At 40.8% G+C, this 6,717-nt stretch overlaps 1 long non-coding RNA gene across 1 annotated transcript; it reads right to left on the reverse strand.

Moving 5' to 3' along the window:
* Positions 1 to 1,461: 1,461 nt before the first annotated feature.
* LOC310767254 lies at positions 1,462 to 6,419 on the reverse strand. Its single transcript, XR_014550802.1, has 2 exons — positions 4,587 to 6,419; positions 1,462 to 4,123 (listed from the first exon to the last, which is right to left on the reverse strand). It is a non-coding gene; the product is annotated as an uncharacterized lncRNA (long non-coding RNA).
* Between the last annotated feature and the right edge of the window lie 298 nt (positions 6,420 to 6,717).

The following is a 6,717-nucleotide window of genomic DNA, read 5'->3' on the forward strand; positions in this document are numbered from 1 at the left end:
GGAGGTCATTAACGAGGTTCAATCCTGCGGATTGTCTCACCTTTACTTTGAGTCTATGACGTACAATCAAGCTAGAGCTGTGATCTCCCGGAGACTGAGTGACATTGCCAGACAAGAGGACATAGCCCTGGTAAAACCAGGGATGTTCCTAGGGGACCAGATTTATCGGACCATACCAGCCCCCTACCTTGCAGAAATCCACTATGTTGAATACCGCAGACTTCTTACAGCGGCTAGATTAAATGTCCTTGACTCTGCGATATTGTGGGGAAGGTACAGGGGAGTACCATACGCCCAGAGAACCTGTCATTGTGCCATGGGTGTGGTTGAGTCCACCGAACACATTCTCTTGACTTGCCCTTCTTATGCAGAGCTTAGACAAAATTTTATAGACCCACAACTATGTCAATTTAGCTTCCTACCCGGAGAAAACCAGGTTTTACACTTGCTGAATAATGTCACTAGAGCTATACCTTCCTTGGTGGCCAAATTTCTTTTTTTAGCTTTTAAGCGTCGCAAGACTATAATTGACTGTATTGATATGGGGCTATCTGTTTAGCCCATTTTAGTGTTGGCTAAGTTCTAAAATCTTCCTGGATGTTTTAACTGTGTATTGACAAATGTACTTTTTTCTGACTGACGGTCGAATAAAAGGTTGATGATGATGAACTGCTCAGCATTAAACAATGCCCATCTGAAGATTACATATATTATTGTGTGTTTCTCAACCGAAATATTTGATTTTAATTGCCAAATAAGTATAGTACAGCTGCTTGTTTCTTTGTTTAAATGATAATTTCCCATCTTTTTAACACATAGGAACATATTTCCACAAAATATGCCCCTACATTATTTGGAGTTAATTTGCCTAATTCTGCCCTCCCCATCTTAATATATTCAGTTCTGTAGTATCCAGTGAATTGCCCTGTGGTATAGATTAATGAAATTGCCCTAATATTTTTAATAGTTCTTCAAATGCGGTAGTACATTTTAACTTACCTGATTAAAATTTGCCTTTAAAGAGACTTAATTTTGTATTGTTTGAAACAAAAGAGTCTTGTGAACAAATTGATGATAGCGTTCAATTTTTTCAGCAATTGCCTTTAAACTTTGCAATCTTCTCCCAGTTCTGTCATGACTGTTATTTTCACTGAGGACCCCTCAGAATACCCAGATCAACCGTTTGAAAATTGTTGGAGTGTGGGAAAATTCTACAGTTGTAACACTCAAGATACAAATCAACCCAACTTAAGAAAATTAAAGTGGGGGAAGGGAAACAATTAAGCTGTACAATTAGATTTTGGATGTCCATTGTGATAACCTGAAAAGTTAAACAAAACCACATTCTACCTTGGATCAAAAAGGTGTCTTAGTGTGTGAAATAGTATTTTAGAAGGGGCTTGGAGAACTGGAAACAGATATTGTACTAAGAAAGGTACAAGGCTAAGAAAGCCTTGTATATTTTCTGTCAAGCACACACAGTTTATTCAGAAAGATATCTCCTTGACAGGCTATCTGCATACGATGGTTCCCAAGAAATGTACAAGCTGGCAAGGATACCGCATGACATTTGAGAAGTGTAAAGCACAAAAGAACAACAAACAACAGAAGCTTGAAACTGATCTAAAGAAAAATATTCCAAACCTGTCTGACTGCAGCAGGCTACTCTTAAGTACCAGCCTTGATACCAGATGCTAGAAAGGTAAAGGGCCATTCATAACATGCCAGAGCTGGTAAATAAACCCTTAGTAATGAGGCTTGTGGAGAGGGTCCAATACACAACACAATACTCTGAAGTGCTCCAGTGAGAAAAAGGCTTGAAATAAGGCTGAATGATCTTGAGAACAAGAGCGACAGAATGTCTCCAATGAGCCAAAAAAGTACAGTTTCCCTTTCAGGCGTCGTGCAGTAGAGCAGCTCCAAGAATGGAAAACAAAATGGACAGTGGGGGAGGAGGGGAAGAGGGAAAAATTCTCTGTTGTTATCTTCAAAATGAAACCAGTGATTTGTAAGCTTTGTGTCCACCCATCCTGCAAGCAGCTCAAAAGCCGTGAATCAAATAGCTGTGGCACACTATTGTTTTAAATCCGGGTGGGGGGAACATGCAACCCTCCATACGCTGCTGGACCAGTAACCCCAGGCAGCCAAGCCAGGGGTGATGGGAGTTGTAGTCCAGCAACATTTGAAGGGCCACAGATTCCCAGTGCTATTTTATATTTATAATCATGGTTTGCTCTTACAAGCTTCCCTCTCCAAAAGCTTTTAGTGTATAAGAAGTAAAGTTTACAGGCAATTCTAACAAACAACTGGATGAAATAATTTAATTCCTAGTTTCAGTGTGACTTGGAAATAATCATGTTGCAATGATACAAGGGAAATTTTAGGTTGCTTTTATTCTAGTTTTTACACTTATTTTTGATGTTGTTTTGAGTTCACCTTTCTGGGGGGAAAGAGACTCATAATTAACATCATGCCCGTATAGACCAGATTTTTAGAGTCTGGTCAATTTGTGCTGTAATCTTGTACCCACTTACCTGCAAGCAGTGCTTTTTGTTTGGGGGTACGCAGGGGTACACATACCCCTAAATTTTTTGTGAATGTAATGGGACAAGAAACTATTTAAAATGAAAAAAAATAGTTTATTCTCTAGCACGGTGAATCGTCAGTTCCTTTGCTACCCCTGATGGCGGCCTCATTTCCTGTCACAGAGTTTCCTGAGTCTTGGACAGAAGCGAGCATTTAATATGTGAAGTAGGAGTGGGAATCTAGCACGGTGATTGGTCAGTTTCGTTGTTACCACCTCCGATGCGGCTTCATTTCCTTTCCTGGAAAGGAATCGGGAAGATGTTAGTGCACACAACCTCATGCTAATGTGGAAGTAACTGTGAGCTGCCAGCTGTGTAATATGATGCATGTTCTTTGTACTGTATTTATTTTTCCTGATTTGAACTATAAAATTGTGATTTTCTTGAGTCAAAATGAGAGTACCCCTAAACATTTTTTTAGGAAAAAAGCACTGCCTGCAAGTAAGCCTCATTGAACTCTTTGGGACTTATACCTAAGTCACCACCAACACTAGCTAGCCGTCAGTGTTTTCCTGATATTATTTCCTTGGGTGCTCTGGTATACAGGAAGCTTATGCAGGGACTATATTCTGGGGATAGTGCGTAAAGCCAAAATTGCATATAGTCAGAATAAGCCATTGGAACACCCCTACATGACCGTCCTTACCTTCTGCAGCATGGCAGAGAGATTTTAAGTATCAGCCAGCTCTCTGCCTTGCTTACCCTCCTGTGAGATTGTAGCCCCAATGTCTCCCTGTTTCTTCCTGCTTCTTACTTATGCTTTATGCTTTTTATTGAAAATATAAGACATTTGTTTCTTTCCTCCTATAAGAAGCTTTCATGCTTTGCAAAACAATTCTAATATTGCCAGGCGTCGAAAGAGCAAGAAGACTGACTAGTCTGAAGCCCTGACAGTTTGCTAATTATTCCTGCACCCCCAATTAGTGAAAAGAAGACACATTTCTGTCTTTTTGCACTCATCATGGGCCTCTAGCTTCACCTTACTGTATTAGGTTAGTAAAATGTGACAAGAGTTTTCAGTAGAAGACGGGGGGCTGGCATCAAAGCCAGGAGAACAATAATTTTATTAGACTCATACATTCTTCATGTAGCAAGATAATACTGGCAGGGAATAAGATCTTGTGAGAACCCAGTAAGCAAGGAAGAGAGCTTAAAAACTCTTTTTGCGCAGGATTTTGCGTGTGTTTAATTTGTGCAATTTCAACTGGTGAGCCGTCAATCAAGTAAAGTTAAGAATCACACAACTTAAATGTGCATAAGTTGTGAGTTACCTGTATCTTCTCCCTTGATCTGGCCTTGCCCTGAGGTGTGGTGAATTCTGTCTGCGTCTTGGAATCTACTTTGCCCCACCATTGCAAATACTACTCCTGTTGATGGACAGAGGTGTTCCTTTACTGTAGACTGATTCCCCCCCCCCCACCTCTTTCCTTTGCTGTTGGCTTTTAACAAACCTGTTCTTTTACTGCTTCTTTCAAGACATGTCAGTAGTTCTTTGGCCCTTCTCACCAGGGAAGTGGTTGTGGCTTTCACTGATTGTTCTTTGTTAAAAAAAGAAAGAAAAGGCAGTTCTCAAATCTGTCAGCTAGTTCCACTTTCTCTCCATTTACATATAATGATATTTTTCAGAGGGTAATGTGTTAGCCAGTTGCAGCAAATGCAATGGGTCTTGTGGCATCTGAAAGACTAAGAAATTACAGCAAAAGCTTTCAGGGGCTACAGTCCTTTTCAACAGATGCACCATGTGTTATCCTGAATTCCAGCTGTTGTATGCATATGTAAGCAGAGGGTGGGATGTCAGCGGGTAATTAAATGCAGAAAGTACAGAAAATGATAATTAAGAACAGTGGCTGTTCACAAAAAAAGTTGTTGGTGGATAACACAGACATTCTGGCAATAGCACACCAATTAACACATGTAGTGTGATAAAAACAGCAACAGCAACAACACTTTCTCCTAATTTAAACCACAGGAGACAAAGCCAAGTCTCTACCTGATACCTACCGCAGTGGGATGCATGTTTGCCTTGAGTTGCCAGGCCCATGTAAGCAGTGGCTGACTCCATTTTGAAACCTTTTACAATGACTTGAAATAAAGTTGTCAATGACACAGAATTCCACTTTTGCCAGCCAGCACACAAAAGCATTTGCCTACAGAGACTGGTGTGTTTCTACTTTCAAGGTCCCTTTGCCTGTTTTAGAGGCTTTTATTTAAACAACACATGACTTCTGATTTCCTGTAAAGTAAAATTAATGTTATTCTTTTAAAATTATAATGCGGAACCTTCATTTTGGAAATTCTCTACCTACTCTTGTATGAAAACTCATGCTACCGAGTAGGGTGGCCAGATAACATTGGGCTTATTATGTCAGAAGGGAATGTAAGGCATCTCTGTGGCCCTAAAAATACCTGCAGTGTACTAAAGTGCAAAAACAAACCAACCCACAACATTTTCTATGGTTACCAGATGTCCCCGGATTTACAAATCTGTCCCCAGACAAAATCTGTCCCCGGAATGTCCCTGGATTTCATTAAATTTACTCGGATTTATATTTTAAGTGTTGTAGATTTATTAGTAGGGAATGAATGTTGCTTGATTGGTTTAACAGTACAAGACACATTATATGGGGACTTCCAGCAAGGCAAAATGGCGGGCACCACGGCAGCGAGCAGCTCTTGAAGCCAGCCAGAGCCAACTGCGCTACCAGGCTGGCTCCGGGCTGCTGAGACTGCCACCGTCACTGCCGAGGGGTAACCGGGGGTGCCCGCCACATCAACTGGGGGAACCGCTGACTCCCCTTCCCCCATGACCCAAATCGAGCCGGGAGCAAGAACGCCCGGCCACCTGGCCAACTGCCCAGCGGTGCTCCACGGCCAGGAAAACCCCAAAGCCAACACAGGAAGAAGGAGGAGAGGAGAAGAAGGAAGAGAGAGAAAGAAGGAGAAAAAAGAGAGGAGCCCCAACCTTGCCACCACCACCACCACTGAGGAGGAGAGGTACAAGGTAAAAGAGCAACAGGAGGGCAAGGACACGTGGCCAGGTCCAGGCCCGGCCCGAGCCTACTCCATGGTGGCTAGCACTCCAAGAGAGCAGGCCGGGGCCCAGAGGAAGGCCGCACAACAGAGGAGACCACAGAAGAGAAGATATTACTTCTTTATTTAATAATAATAAAAAACTTTTTAAAAAATATTTTTTTTTCTCTTTTCAAAAAAAAAGTGTCCCCGGATTCTTTGAGAAAAATCAGGTAACCTTACCTTACATGCAGGTAAGGGATCAGCTGCAGAGACTGGGGACAAAATCTTGTTCACTTCCTCTTTCCATGAGCAAGCATGACAAAAAATGAGGACATTTTCTTATTATCCCATGTTGATTCCTGTTTCACATTTCATACTGTACATTTCCAAAAACAGAGCAAAATACTGTATCCTCCTTTCTTTTATCAACTAACATAGCTCTGTAAATTTGTTAATTCTCCTAGTAAGAGATGGGTGGAGATTTTTAATCTTGGTTTCCATGTTTCAGGAACTGCAGTAAGCACATATAAAATACATAACAACTACACTACAGTCTTTCTGGCACCAGGTTATAAAATTGTTATTGGCCCATAGAGTGTATGACCTCTGTTCTACGTCAATAGTTTTGTATTTTTGTTGCCTCTTGATCTTACTCTTGCTTGAAAAATATCATGTTGCTTTGTTATATTGTATTTTAAAGTTTGCTTGGGCACTGCACTGGAATCCCCTGGACAAGTGATGTCCTAGTTTTTTCTTTATAGTAAAAATTAATTTAATTAAAAGGCTTAAGCCATTGAAAGCTTTAAAAAAACTAACAGTAAGAGGAACAATGCCCATCGTTGAGTAAGGTTGCTAGGTAACGGTGACATGTCCTCCTTTGTGACATAGTCTCTTGCAGGATTACTTGCCAGAGGTCTTTGGTTAGAGCAGGTCTTTGAAGGGAGTTAGATATTGTGCAAGTGGTAGTTTAGGAGTTACAGCATTAGCTGAAGAGTAATTTTATTTGTTAGAGAGCTGTTGCATTACTGAGAAAGGTAAAGCGATACAAAAAATCATAACATATTGTAAACTATAAATAGAATTTCTTAGTGACTTCTTTATTCTGGTTCCCTCACAGTTC

This window comes from Podarcis filfolensis (assembly GCF_964270895.1).
Source record: "Podarcis filfolensis genome assembly, chromosome: 7".
NCBI lineage: Eukaryota > Metazoa > Chordata > Lepidosauria > Squamata > Lacertidae > Podarcis > Podarcis filfolensis.